The following is a 15,839-nucleotide window of genomic DNA, read 5'->3' on the forward strand; positions in this document are numbered from 1 at the left end:
GGCTCCGGAGGCAGAGCCAGTCAGGACATGCCCTGGGCTCGCTCCCGTGAGGGCGGTCCGGCTCGGGGTTGGAACGGCGCTCCCGTGAGGGGCTGTGGCGCTCCCGACGGAGCGGCCCAGCTGGAGGGAGGAACGGCGCTCCCGTCGGAGCGGCCCAGCTGGAGGGAGGAACGGCACTCACGTGAGGACGATCCGGCTCGGGGCTGGAACGGTGCTCCGGTGGCTGGGACGGCGTTCTGGCGGCTGTGACCTGAGTCCGGGGTTCAGCCGCGGGCCAGCGGCTGCGTCCGCTGGACTGGAGGGCGGCAGCTTCGACCACCCCGGGCCGCGGTGTTTGAGCCGGCCCGTTTGCGGGGTTCGGTGAGCCGCGGGACTGTTTGTGCCATCGCCCGGTGGGGAATCGCCTCAGCGCAGAGGGAGAAGAGGAGGGAAGAGACTGCAGCCCTAAGATTTTTACCTCCACCACAGTGAGGAGGAGCTTGGAGGACTCACTGTGGTGGATGTTAATTTGTGTTTATTCTTGTTTATTATTGTATGATTGTATGTATGACTGCAGGCACGAAGTTTCGTTCAGACCGTAAGGTCTGAATGACAATAAAGGAAATTCTAATTCTACTGCCTGGCCTGTGGAATATTTTGTAGATGCAAGGAACTGTAGATGCTGGTTTACAAAAAAACACAAAGTGCTGGAATAACTCAGCAGGTCTGGCAGCATCTCTGGAGGACAGATATCGTTTCTCTTTCCATGCGCTACCGCTCCAATCTAATCTTTATGTAGATAAACCTTCATTAAGTGCGGTGGCAATAAGATTACTGTAGTAGGGAATTTCAATTATCCCATCATTAACTGAAATGTGTTTGAACATTTATTGCTGTTTAGCGAGCAATTTATTGACCATCTTAATTGTCCTGAACAAATGCCTGGGCCATTTAACAGAGGTGTTCAGAGTAAACGACATTTGCTGCTGGTCAGAAGGGTCCTGACCAGATTCGTTATCTATTGACAGACACTGCCTGACCCTCCAGAACACAGTGTTTTGCTCATGATTGCAGCATCTGCAGTTTCTTGTGTTCTCACTCTTCTTTGCAATGGGTTCAGTTGAGAGATACACCATGTAAGGTGCTTCAGCCCACCAAGCCCACACCCGCCATCGACCACCTGTTCACACTAGTCCTAAGTTATCCCACTTTCTCTTCCACCCCTACACACGGGGCGGCAATTTACAGACGCCACATATCTTTAGAGTGTGGGAGGAAACCGGAGCACCCGGATAAAACCCGCGCGGTCCCAGGGGGGACGTGCAAACTCCACACAGACAGCACACGAGGTCAGGATTGAACCTGGGTCTCTGGAGCTGCGAGACAGCTGCTCTCCCATCTCTATGAAAAACAGTAATATTGCATTTTAAATTTATTGAACTTTTATTCTTTATTGTGTTATTTATGAGTAGTATGTTTACAGACTTGTTTTACTGCTGCAAGTAAGAATTTTATTATTTGTTTCTTGGTACATTTGGCAATTAAATACTCTTGACGACATCCTTCCAGTTTTTGGGTGGATTTTTACAACAATCCAGTAATTAAATAATCATCATTGCAGTCTGAGGAAGGGACTCGACACAAAACGCCGTCTATTCCTTCACTCCGTAGATGGTGCCTCACCCGCTGAGTTTCTCCAGCATTTTTGTCTACCTATCATTGCAGAGTTAATTGCTTGAGTTTAAATTCCTCCTCTTGTGTGGTGGAATTCACCAGATCTGACCCCTCAATGCCGGCTCTGCTGCTGAAGTGAGGGGAAAATGTGTTCTGGACATATACTTTCATATTGCAATCTAGCTGTTCAGGGCTCAAACCCATTCTGTTTCTTTCCCCCCCTCCACCACGCACCCCTCCTTCTCGATCCCCTCATCCTGCCCCCCCCCCCCCATGACCCCAACTCACCGCGTTAAGTTCCACTCTCCATCTGCCCTTTCTCTCTGATACAAGAATCTGCAGCCCTTTGTACACCACCCACCACCTCTGCTATCTCCACCCAATGCTCCCCAACTGAGGGTTAGTTGCCAAGCATCCTCCTCACCTGTATCCACCTATCATTTGTGCAGGAAGGAACTGCAGAAACTGGTTTAGACTGAAAAAGCTGGAGTAACCCAGCGGGTCAGGCAGTAACTCTGGGGAAAAGGAATCGTTGATGTTATGCATATTTTTAATGCAAACGCAGCAACATTTTTGCATATCTTTCCTTTGTTCTATATCTCACTACATCACTGTCCATATCTTTTGTTTCTCTTTCCCCTGACTCTCAGTCTGAAGAAGGGTCTCAACCTGAAACATCACCTATTCCTTTTCTCCAGAGAATCCGTCTGACCCGCCGAGTTACTCCAGCTTTTTGTGTCTATCTTCCATCTATCGCTAGATAGATCCTCCTTCCCCACCCCCTGCCTCCCAATCTATTTACACCGGCAAGTTCCCCTCTCCTCTTTCAGGCCAAACGTAGAGTCCCGACTAAAAACCCTATGCAGGGGAAATCATGCTTGACTAATCTTTTGAGGATGTGACAAGTAGCTGGGATAAGGGAGAGCCAGTGGATGTGGTGTATCTGGACTTTCAAAAAGCCTTTGACAAGGTCCCACGCAAGAGATTAGTGTGCAAAATTGGAGCACATGGTATTGGGGGTAGGGTATTGACATGGATAGAGAACTGTTTGGAAGACAGGAAGCAAAGAGCAGGAATTAACGGGTCCTTTTCAGAATGGCAGGCAGTGACTAGTGGGGTGCCGCAAGGCCCGGTGCTGGGACCCCAGTTATTTACAATATATATTAACGATTTGGACAAGAATTAAATGTAACATCTCTAACTTTGAAGATGACACAAAACTAGGTGGCAGTGTGAGCTGCAGGGTTGAATGCCATGAGGCTGCAGGATGACTTGGATAGGTTGGGTGAATGGGCAGAAGCATGGCAGATGCAGTATAATGTGGATAAAAGTAAGGTTATCCACTTTGGTGGCGAGAACAGGAAGGCAGATTATTATCTGAATGGTGTCAGATTGGGAGAAGGGGAGGTGCAATGAGACCTGGGTGTGCTTGTATATTGGTCATTGAAAGTAAGCATGCAGGTACAGAAAGCAGTGAAGAAAGATAATGGCATAGTACACAAAAATGCTGGAGAAACTCAGCGGGTGCAGCAGCATCTATGGAGCGAAGGAAATAGGCAATGTTTCGGGCCGAACCCCTTCTTCGAAAGATAATGGCATATTGGCCTTCATTGCGAGAGGATTTGAGTTGAGGAGCAAGGAGGTCCTACTGCAGTTGCACAGGGCCCTGGTGAGACTGCGCATGTAATATTGTGTGCAATTTTGGTCTCCTAATTTGAGGAAGGACATTATTGCTATTGAGGGAGTGCTGCGTAGGTTCACCAGGTTAATTCCCGGGATGGCGGGACTGCCGTATGATGAAAGAATGGTTCGTATTTGCAGGAATTTAGAAGGATGAGAGTGGATCATATTGAAACTTATAAAATTCCTAGAGGATTGGACAGGGTAGATGCAAGAAAGATGTTCCCGATGTTGGGGGAGTCCAGAACCGCGGGTCACAGTTTAAGAATAAGAGGTAAGCCAAAGTAAAGCCCCCTCAAATTCACTGTAACTGTAGACCTGTTACTGGGCTTTCAGCCCCTCTCGTGAGTCAGCCCTTTGCTTTAATGCTTTGAGTACTTACAACTGGGGAAAGAGACTCTGCATTGTTGAAGCATTTCCATTTTGGGCAAATTAAAAACAATTGATTTGGCTCAAAACTGGATTAATTGTGGTTTAAATGAGAAAAGATGTTCAAAGGCATTACAAATTAGTCACGCATTCTTTGGGATCTGGTAATTGTTTGGAAATTGACCTTTCCCTTCTCAAACCTGATTTTTTAAAATCCAGGCAACTGTTGGATAAAAGTTTCCTCCATTACAGGAAAGAACTTGTATTTCTGTGGCAACTTCCCCATCTTTGGCACCAAACTGTCTAACATATGTTGTAGCAATGTCAGTGCTCTAGGACTGTCTACGAGACAGAAGTGAGATATATTGTCAGGTTTAAGAACGAACTGCAGATGCTAGAACAATCGAAGGTGGACAAAAATGCTGGAGAAACTCAGCGGGTGAGGCAGCATCTATGGAGCGAAGGAATGGGTGACCCTTCTTCAGACTGTTTTAACAAATCTGTTGTGCCGCCGCGAGTAAGAATTTTATTGTTCCATTTTGGCACGTGTGACAATAAAACATTCTTGACTCGACTCACTTGAGCAGAGGGCATAGCTTTAAGGAGAGAGGGGCAAAGTTTAAAGTGGATGTACGGGGCAAGCTTTTGTACCCAGAGAGTGGTGGTGGGTGCCTGGAACGCTAGTGGCATTTTAAAAGATTTTGGATAGACACATGAATATGCAGGGAATGAAGAGATATGGATCTCGTGCAGGCAGAGGAGATTAGTTTAACTTGACATCATGATCGTCATAGACATTATGGGCTGAAGGGCCTGATCCTGTTCTGTGTCTATTACAATCCACTCTTTCTTTTATCACTTTGTGCTCGTGCACCTCTGTCATGTCTCCACCTCTTTTTCTCTCTCTCTCCCCCTCGTGCACCTCTTTCCTGCTTTCCTTTTGCCTTCCCCCTTCTTCCCTTTCCCCCTCGGGCTCAGGCACGCGGCCACTTCATGCAGGGCAGCTGTTCAGATCAAGCCCAACATCTATGACCAAGTTGCAGATGGACTCGGCTGTCATTTAGCGGGAGGAGTTGCCTTGCTTTAGAAGCCGCAGCCCCGTGCACAACCTGTCCAACCCCAAAGCGATCAGCACAAGCCTGTCATTCAGACTTCAGCTCCCTTGCGTGGCCAGGTCAGCCCCTGTGATTCTTTGCCGGCACGTTGCTCGTGTGCAGTTATCGCACAGCGTTACAGTGCTGAGTACAGTACAATACTGTCGACCCCGCGCCTCGGTGGCGAGTGAGACGGCTACTTGGCTCAACTTGCTTGGAGAGGGAGGACGAGGGAGGTAAGTTGTGGATCTCGCCATATGTGGTGCACGGTTAGAAAGTTGGAGCTAACTGCAGTTCGTGTTTGCTTCTGATAAACAATGCACTGTGCACACTAGCTACTGCAAGTGGCAGCAAACCGTGTGGAGAATAACTTCAGTGCCGCGGATCGTATTTCTTGCCCTGTAGGCATGGCAGTAAAAAGCTGTGAAAGAGTGTCGTTTGTGAGGAGCCATTTGTTAGTAATTCTCTGCAGTCATTCCCCTAGTCCTTGGATAGCTCGCTGAAGCGCAGCCGGAGTTGTCCGTCTTCCTGCTGTAATAGTTTGCAGCCTTGGACCCACTCAATCTCTGGTTGTGCAGAGCGAACCGAAGGATACAGTAAATGCGATGAGCTGGGAATTCATCTCACTTCAAGGCATAATGTACTGCTGAGTTATTGCCTCCTTCTTAAAGGCAGGCTGACAGAACCTTCTGTGAGTAGTTGCCGTTTAGAAAGCCTCGTCCGGTGAAAATCTCAATGGCTCATTTACTCGACAAAAGCCAAGCTGGACATCAACAAGAGCCATATTTTTCTTTGATGTATGTATGTTCTTGCATTATGGTTTATTTCTTTACCTTTGTTGATAACCTAAGAAACCTTGCTTCTCAATTTGTCTTGGAATCATTTATCTGGTTTACAGTGAGCCCATTAAATTCTGTGGCTGCAGCAGATTATCACGGTGACAGGCAGCGGGGATTCCAGCCTGCATAAAAGAGTTGAGATGTTTTACTGTTTGACCTGAGCGCGCGCGCTTGCCCCATTTCTGCTGCCTTGGTCTTTGCTTGTATTGCATTGCATTGCATCTGTCTTTTGCTTCATCAGTTCTTTCATCTGCACGCCTCCCTGTCTGGATGTTCTCTCTAAAGGCTTCTTCCCCTTATGCTTTCTCTCATCTGCTGCTACGTTCCTCCTCCTCCTCCCCTCTCGCCCCCCGATCTCTTTCTATGTACATTCTGTGTGTGCGTGTGTGTGTGTGTGTGTCTCTGTGTCTCTGTCTCTGTCTCTCTCCTAGTATGCTGTTCTGAGAGTCCATTCAGGTCGCAGCACAGTATACATTCTGCCCCAGCCCCGACTACAAGTGTCACAGCGTTACACATGTAATAGAAATGAAAACATGTTGACGTTGGACACCAGAATAAAATTGAGACAAAGACAGATGAGGAGTTTAAAAATGACTTGGACCTTGAACGGACGTCTCTGAGTGAAATGACCAGGTGGCCACAATCAATTGAAGGAATTCTCGCAGGAACAGTGGAAATTCCTGAGGCATGTGGGTGTGCAATGTGCTGCCATTCCCTTTTCCCCACCCTCTACCGCCCCTGCCTCACCCACCCTCTCACACCGCACTCCTGTCCCCTCTTGCCCCACCGTGCTTGCCACAGATCATCGCCTTCTCCGGCCGCCTGTCCTCTCCAGTCCCCTAACCCCACATCACCCCCCTGCTGCCATCACCCCCCCCCCCCCCCCCCCCCCCCCCCGCGCAGCCCAGCATTTTATTTTGAACAGAAACCCAGATATGATTGCATTTAATCACAGAGCTAACTTTTCCTGTACTGTGCTGTTCATATCTTGCAGCGTGCTTCCATATTCTTGAAAAATTAGCTGAGATTTTATCTCATTGGGCTTTACCTAATTTTGACTCATTGTGTTTGAAATTCAAAAGAAATGCTGGTGTATGTTCTGTAAATACTCAAGGTGTAAGGGTTTTGAGCAATGGCATTGAAGTGTGCTTATTATTGTATGAAACGTTGCTACTGATAGCAACGGCTTTGACTATTGATGAGGGATAAAGGATTAGGAATTCAAGATTACCCATGGGGTCAAATGACCAGACAAGGACCTCTGTTCCTGTGGTGTCATCTTGAATACCAGCATGTTATTAAAGAAGTGGATATGCAGGGTAGTCAAGCGTTTATTTATTGTCATATATATCGGAACAGTTCAGAGACCCAGGTTCGATCCCAGAAGAATGAAGTCCCTACTTGCAGCAGTACAGAAAGTTTGTAAACACAGTACGCAATAGATAATATAGAAACATAGAGCATAGAAACATAGGTGCAGGAGTAGGCCATTCGGCCCTTCGAGCCAGCACCGTCATTCAACATGATCATGGCTGATCATCTAAAATCAGTACCCCAGTTCCTGCTTTTTCCCCATATCTCTTGATTCCTTTAGCCCTAAGAGCTAAATCCAACGCTCTCTTGAAAACATCCAGTGAATTGGCCTCCACTGCCTTCCGTGGCAGAGAATTCCACAGATTCACAACTCTCTGGGTGAAGAGGTTTTTCCTCATCTCAGTCCTAAATGGCCTACCCCTTATTCTTAAACTGTGACCCCTGGTATTGTGTAAAACAAAACAGAGTCCCTAGTGCAGCCCAGGCAGTTCGTATTACGGAGTTTAGTTGGAGTTTGTGATGCTCAAGAGCCTGATGGCTGTTAGCTGGAGGTCGCTGTTTTCAGGCTCCCGATAGCAGGAGTGAAATGAGAATTTGGCCAGGGTGGTGTGGGTTCTTGCAGCACCTCCTGGAGATTCCCTCGATGGTGGGGAGGTCAGCACCCACGATGGGCCGGCATTGCTCGCTTCTTTTCGTTCATAACTGGTGCTGTTTTTGCCCCCCCCCCCCCCCCCCCCCATCTTTCTCTCAAGCCCAGATGCACCAATTGGTAATTCTCCCACTTCCACTCAAACACAGGTTAAAGAAAGAATCAATTTGAATGAGTTCCAAAACGCACTGCTGGAGGGAATCGCTGGAGAAAAGCAACATCCCAGCACCACGCACAATGTTGAGTGTTCCCTTTGAGGGTAGCCTTTGAGGATGTTACTTGGAACATCGAACAGTACAGCACAGGAACAATCCCTCAGGCCCACAATATCTCTGCCGAACATGATGCCCAGTTAAACGAATCTCTTCTGACTGCACATGATCCATATCCCTCCATTCCTCGCATATTCATGTACCTATCAAAAAGTTTTTAAAGCACCATTATCATATCTGTTTCCACTATAACCTTTGGCAGCACGCTACACTCTTTACGGGGAAAAAAAACTTTGCGCCCCACCCAAGGTTTCCGTGCGGTTCCCGGAGGTTGCCGGAGGTTGCAGGTAGTGGAAGCAGGTAGGGAGACTGACAAAAACCTCCGGGAACTGCACGGAAACCTTGGGTGGGGCGCAAAGTCTCCAGAGGTTTCCGTTCAGGTTTCCTAAGTGGGACAGGGGCATAAATCTATGCTCTGTAGTATTTGATTTTTCCATCCAGGGATAAAAAGGTCTAACTGTCTACCCTATCCATGCCTCATAGTTTTATCTATTCCTCTCACATCTCCCCTCAACCTCCAAAACTTCAGGGAAATATTAGGTATCGTCTCAACCTGTGACCCTTGTTGAAATTCTGTCCCTGGAACGGACGTTAATTAGCTTCCCGAGCCTGCCTGCTGCTGGGAAGGGCGAGGTTGAGTGATTGTAGCTGGTGGTGGCCATGGCCTGCACCATGGGCGAGCAAGGAAACCAGAGTGGCTGAAATCTGATATGAAATTTGAAAACATGCCTGGGAAGAGCATCTTCCAGGAGTTGGTCTGACTGCACAGGAAGTTTGGGAGCAAGAGCAGGCTTTCGAGCCTGTTCTATGATTCAGTTAGATTAGGTTAATGTGCATCCAATCTCCACTTGGCATTGTTTCTCTAACATGGAGAACGAGACATATTGCAGTAAATGAGATGGCATGCAGAAGCTGCTAATTAGTCGAAGGATGCAAATATTTCTAATCAAATAGCTAACATAAGATGGACATAAAAGGCTGGAGTAACTCAGCGGGTCAGACAGCCTCTCCGAAGAAAAGGAATAAATGATGTTTTGAAACGTCACCTATTCCTGTTCTCCAGAGATGCTGTCTGACCCACTGAGTTACTCCAGCTTTTTGTGTTTATCTTTGGTTTAAACCAGTGTCTGCAGTTTCTTCCTGCACAAATAGGTAACATATATACTTAACTTTAATAATGTCTGAGCATGTAGTTGAAATCATATATTTAAAATACCGTGCCGTATGTAAAGACTTCATTTCCTCTTTTTTGGGAAAACCTAGGTCTGGCTTGTTTTCAGATAGAATAAATTTTCGATCTAGCTTTGGTATAGACAAGAGCCAAGGGTGTTTAATTGTCATTTGCATTGGGACAGGAACAAAGAGGTTCTGACGCTGCAGCTTCAGAGAGCCTTTGGTCGCTGATAAGTTGAGTTGTTCGCCATTCCTGAATCGTGTATGTTGTATATTTTATGAGACACAAGACGCTGTATGCGTATGTGTTTATCGTAATGGAGATGTACTGTGTCAGCAAAATTAAAATCTTTTAAAACAATAAACAGAATGCGAGGAAGATGATGGTAGAGTCACACAGTGTGAAAACATGCTGACCAGCATGTCCCATCTACACTAGTACCACCTGCCTGTGTTTGGCCCATCTCCCTCTGAACCTGTCCTATACATGTACCTGTCTAAATGTTTCTTAAACGTTGCAATATTACATAGAAACATAGAAAAATAGGTGCAGGAGTAGGCCATTTGGCCCTTCGAGCCAGCACTGCCATTCAATATGATCATGACTGATCATCTAAAATCAGTACCCCGTTCCTGCATTTTCCCCATATCCCTTGAATCCTTCAGCCTTATGAACTAAATCTCTTAATCCAATGAATTGGCCTCCACTGCCTTCTGTGGCAGAGAATTCCACAGATTTACAACTCTCTGGGCGAAGAGGTTTTTCCTCATCTCAGTCCTAAATGGCCTACCCTTTATTCTTAAACTGTGACCCCTGATTCTGGACTCCCCCAACATTGGGAACATTTTTCCTGCATCTAGCCTGTCCAATCCTTTAATAATTTTGTATGTTTCTATAAGATCCCCTCTCATCCTTCTAAATGTCAGTGAATACAAGCCCAGTCGACCCTTTCTTTCGTCATATGTCAGTCCCGCCATCCGGTGAATTAATATGCTTTTACCTGCTTATCTACGTCCTCTACGTATGGCAGTTAGTTCCATATATCCACCACCATTTGTGTGTAAAAAAAAGTTGCCCCTCAAGGCTTGAAGTTCTAGCTGTGAAATTCAGACACAAGGAACTGCAGATGCAGCTCTGAAGAAATGCCCCGACCCGAAAGGTCACCTGTCCATGTTCTCAGAGATGCTGCCGGACCTGCTGAGTTACTCCAGCACCTTATGTCTTGTTCTGTCTGTGAATCCTGTTTCAGCTTTTGTCCATCCTCCAAATCCCCTTCACCTGATCAATTGGGAGATAATTATCATAGCAAGTCACCTTTGAAACTGAAGTGTGCTTGGATATAAAACGTCAGATCTGATTAAAAATCAGAAACACTGGCAGCTGGGAGCTAGATGATAAAAGTGCAAATGCTTGAAGTTGAAGTACGCAGTGGATGTGCGCATTGACTCGCCTGGCCTTTGTCTTTGTTGCCGACTCTATAGAATCTGAAATGAATAGCTTAATAAGCCGTACTGCAGTTTTCAAAGAGGTGAAAATACGATGCAATCTTGATTTCTTTCAGATGTTGAGCCAACGTTCTCTGGTCTGCCCAATCAACAGAGGTATTTAGGAAAGCTGTGCCGGCACCTTGTGCACTGATTAACACTTGCCCCTCCTCATCCACTGTTCAAAATAACAAAGCTCTTGCACTCACCCCCACTGCCCCTGCCTGCAAGTCTGTACAGCTCATCTTGGCATCCAGGCAACCTGGCACCACCTACCATGCGTGTATACTCCACATTGTGCCGACTGGCAGCTGGCAACAGCCCTTTGATCAATTCCCACACGCTGATTCATCGATTCATAAGTTCTAGGAGCAGAATTGGGCCATTTGGCCCATCTAATCTACACCGCCATTCAATCATGGCTGATCTATCTTTTCCTCACAACCCCATTCTCCTGCCTTCTCCCCATAACCCCTGACACCCGTACTAATCAAGAATCTGTCAATCTCCGCCTTGAAAATATCCACTGACTTGGTCAACGCAGCCATCTGTGGCAATGAATTTGACAGATTCGCCACCCTCTGACTAAATAAATTCCTTCTCATCTCCTTTCTAAAGGTACATCCTTTTTTCCTGAGGCTGTTCCCTCTGGTCCCAGACTCTCCCACAAGTGGAAACATCCTCCCCACATTCACTCAATCCAGGCCTTTCACTATTCAGTAAGCTTCAATGAGGTCCCCCTCATCCTTCTAAACTCCAGGAGGTACAGGCCCAGTGCCTTCAAATGCTCATTATATGTTAACCCAGCCATTCCTGATTGTTCACCTACTGTTCTGCGACTCCTTCATAGCCTTGCAGAGGCTCAGCTGGCAACTCGTGGTTATGTTGGGGCTTCTCTCATATCGTGCTTTTCTACTTTCTCTTTGACGAGGTTTGAAACGATGCAGACGAAAAATGAAAGCAATAAGGATTAATTCCAGGTTTAGCATTAGGTTTATTATTGTGCTGTGTCCCAAGGTACAGTGAAAAGCTTTTGTTTTACACGCAATCAAATCAGATCAGATAATACTATAATACAATCAAGTCAATCTCAAATAATAGAGCAAAGGGGAAGATACAGAGTGAGAAATATCGTTCTCAGCATTGTACCACAATACTACAGAGACAAAGTCCAATGTCCGCAATGGGGTAGAGGTGAATCGGAGAGCACCCTAGCTTATGGAAGGGCCGTTCAGAAATCTGATCACAGATGGGAGGAAGTTGTTCCTGAGTCTGGTGGTGTGCGCTTTCAAGCTTCTGTAATGTCTTGCGGACTGGAGCAAGGAATGACCGAGGTGGGACAAATCTTTTGTATGAGTTGGCTGCTTTTCCAAGACAGCATGAAGTGTAGATAGAGTCATTGGAGACATGCCAGATTTTCTCAGTCTCCTGAGGAAGTAGAGGGGTTGGTGTGACTTCAATGTGGTTCCAAGGCGACAGATCGCTGGTAGTATTTGCGCCAATATTGAAGCTCACAACCATTTCAACTTTGGCACCGTTGATGCTGATCGCGACATGTGCTCCACCACAAGTGCTTCCTGAAGTTGATAACTAGCTGCTTCATCTTGTTGACATTGAGGGAGAGGTTGTTGTCCTGACCCCACGTTATCATCTCCTTCCTTTATTCCGTCTCATCGTAGTTCATGACCTGGCCCACCACAGTGGTGTCAAGTGCAAACTTGCCGATGGAATTACAGCTGGATTTGGCCGCACAGTTGTGATTGTGTACGGAGCATAGTCGGGCACATAGAGTAAAAGCTGAGACCTTTACGCTTCAGAGTCATTTCAGTAAAACCAGTATTGATTGTGACCTTCTACCTCCCGCACCATGTATTGTATAACCATATAGTTTTTTAATGTGGAGATTTCAATATCAACCTACTAAATCCTAACCAACACAACCTTACAGAAGACTTTGTGTCAACACAATGTACAGTATGAGTCTATTTCCCAAAATCACCAGACCCAGTAGAATTATTTCCCATTGTGCTACACTCATTGACAATATATTCAACAATGACATTGAAAACAAAACAGTAAGTGGATTATTAATTAACGATATAAGTGACCACTTGCCAGTTTTCATAGTTTATGATTACATCCACAGGAACAACAAACCATACAAACTAACAGAATATAGACGAGTGAGATCGGAGGAAGCTATCAAGGCACTAAAAAAGGACTTACTGGCACAAAACTGGGACATAATATATCAAAAAAGAGACATTGACAGTGCTTATGAAACATTTATTACTATGTTTGTCACTATATGATAAAAACTGTCCAATCAAAGAATATAACAGAAAACCAATAAATACTAAATGTCCATGGATTACAAAGGGATTACAAAATGCTTGCAAAAAAAAAAATGCACTGTACAGAGATTTCATAAGACAGAGAACTAAAGATTCAGAAAATAAATGTGAAAATTACAAAAATAAGTTAACTTATATTATAAGAACAAGCAAGAAAGATTATTATAAGAAAATATTAGATGATAACAAAAACAACATAAAAAGAATATGGAGTATACTTAATAATATTATCAGAAATGGCCCGGGGAAAACAAACTACCCGAAGTATTTTATTGATAAGGACAATGAAAATTATAATATGGAGGATGTAGCTAATAGCTTTAATAATTTTTTTGTAAATGTTGGACCAGACCTGGCTAAACAAATCCCTGATCCAGGGACATCTGGAGAAACTCCTGAGAATTTATTGGAGAGAAATCCCTGCTCTATGTTTCTTATGGCAGTAGATGAAAAAGAACTGTTGGACATTGTTAAAACATATAAAAACAAAATGTCTACTGATTTCAACGACATTGACATGTCGTTAGTTAAGATGGTCATTGAGGGGATTTCCAAACCTCTAACATTCATCTGTAATTTATCTTTCCAAACCGGTACTTTTCCAATCAAAATGAAAATAGCAAAAGTCATACCGATATACAAAACTGGGAACAAGCATCATTTCACAAACTACAGACCTGTTTCTTTACTCCCTCAATTCTCCAAAATACTAGAAAAAATGTTCAACAATAGACTAGACATATTTGTAGAAAAGCATAAACTAATCACTGAAAGTCAATATGGATTTAGATCAAACAGATCAACATCACTTGCAATAATAGAATCAATTGAAGATATCACAAACGCTATTGACAATAAACTATATGCAGCTGGGATATTTATTGATATAAAGAAAGTATTTGATACGATCAATCATGATATTTTATTAAAAAAATTAGAAAGGTATGGCATCAGAGGTCTAGTACTGGATTGGATAAAAAAGCTATTTAAGTAACAGGCAACAGTTTGTGAAGCTGGGCAGCTACAGTTCTACATGCTTGGACATTGCTTGTGGTGTCCCCCAGGGGTCAGTGTTGGGTCCAAAACTATTCATCATGTATATAAACGACATTTGTAATGTGCCCAATGCCTTGAGGCTGGTCTTGTTTGCAGACGACACAAATATTTTTTGTTCTGGGGAGAATTTAAAACAATTACTGGATAAAATAACAAAAGAAATGGGCAAACTGAAAACATGGTTTGACAGGAACAAAATATCATTAAACTTGAGCAAAACCAAAATAATGTTATTTGGTAATTGCAGAACAAATACACAAGCAAATATAAAGATAAATGGGGTTGAAATTGAACGAGTTCATGAAAATAAATTTCTTGGGGTTATAATGGATGATAGAATCAGCTGGAAATCACACATTAAACATGTACAATCCAAACTGTCAAAAAGCATTTCTGTATTACACAAAGTTAAGCAGGTTCTGGATCACAAATCACTCCGCATTCTCTACTGTTCACTAATCTTACCCTATTTAAATTACTGTGCAGAAGTCTGGGGCAATAACTATAAAAGTTCGCTACATTCATAAACTATTCTGCAAAAAAGAGCAATGCGTATTATTCACAATGTCAGGTATCTGGATCACACTAATCCATTATTCTTACAGTCAAAATTATTAAAATTAGCAGATTTGGTTGCATTTAAAACAGCACAGATAATGTTTAGGGCCAAAAATAAAAACTTACCTGGAAATATACAAAAATTATTCAATGAGCGAGTGGGGGGTTATAATTTAAGAAGAATATTTAATTTTAAGGTACAAAGACCATGACCAGAAAAACTTTTTGTATTTCGGTCTGTGGAGTAGGATTGTGGAACAGTTTGAATGTGGAGTTAAAGCAATGTCCAAACATGAACCAGTTCAAAATGACATACAAAAAACTTTTTTACACAAGGTACAGGGATGAAGGGGTTGGTTGACAAACAGGGGTTAATGTTTGTTTATTATTTTGTTTATTATTTATTTATGTTTTTTGGTTACTTCATACATATTACTTGTAAGTGTATATCAGTTGTATGTATATATATGTTTGTATGCATCTCTAAAAATTGTCTGGGGTATTATTATTATTATTAATTAATTAATTATTAAATATGGAAGAAGGGTTTAGGGAGAAGGGGTGAGATTAAATAAATTATTCTTCTTCTCACTCCTTTTCGAGCTTGTAAAGAAAAAGTGTTGGACATTTAAATTTTGCTTTATGCTTTTTATTGCTTTGCAAATATTGCCTGGATTGTCCAATTGTTTGACTATTTCGATTTTGTTGTTGTTATTTATCCCTATTTATGTCTTTACTTGTTCGGAACAAATAAATAAATAAATAGATAAATATAACCATATAACAATTACAGCACGGAAACAGGCCAACTCGGCCCTTCTAGTCCGTGCCGAACACTTATTCTCCCCTAGTCCCATCTACCTGCACTCAGACCATAACCCTCCATTCCTTTTCCGCCCATATACCTATCCAATTTATTTTTAAATGATAAAATCGAACCTGCCTCCACCACTTCCACTGGAAGCTCATTCCACACCGCTACCACTATCTGAGTAAAGAAGTTCCCCCTCATGTTACCCCTAAACTTCTGTCCCTTAATTCTGAAGTCATGTCCTCTTGTTTGAATCTTCCCTACTCTCAATGGGAAAAGCTTATCCACGTCAACTCTGTCTATCCCTCTCATCATTTTAAAGACCTCTATCAAGTCCCCCCTTAACCTTCTGCGCTCCAAATTGTGTGGGGCCTTTGCTGATCACTTCAACCCTAATTTGGTTGTAGAACCGACACCATCTAGGATATAACACAAATACAGCATATCACGGCTGTTGAAAATCTGAAATAGAACAGACAAATCTGATGATACATAATAACTCAAGATCAGGGAGCAGCACAGAATGGAAACA

The 15,839-nt window shown here is 43.7% G+C and overlaps 1 protein-coding gene across 7 annotated transcripts in view; it reads left to right on the forward strand.

The window, feature by feature from the left end:
- Nucleotides 1-15,839, forward strand: part of disp1 (dispatched RND transporter family member 1) — a 212,749-nt gene that overhangs the window by 131,341 nt on the left and 65,569 nt on the right. Inside the window, exon 1 of one of the 7 annotated variants that reach the window (XM_033020661.1) lies at nt 4,666-5,022. The exons of 5 other annotated variants lie outside the window; for them this stretch is intronic. The gene's annotated coding sequence lies outside the window, so the exon portion shown is untranslated. Of the gene's footprint in view, nt 1-4,665; nt 5,023-5,260; nt 5,598-15,839 lie in introns of those variants that run through there. One more of the 7 variants, XM_033020666.1, reaches the window with a different exon arrangement.

This window comes from Amblyraja radiata, chromosome 5 (assembly GCF_010909765.2).
Source record: "Amblyraja radiata isolate CabotCenter1 chromosome 5, sAmbRad1.1.pri, whole genome shotgun sequence".
NCBI classification, from domain to species: domain Eukaryota; kingdom Metazoa; phylum Chordata; class Chondrichthyes; order Rajiformes; family Rajidae; genus Amblyraja; species Amblyraja radiata.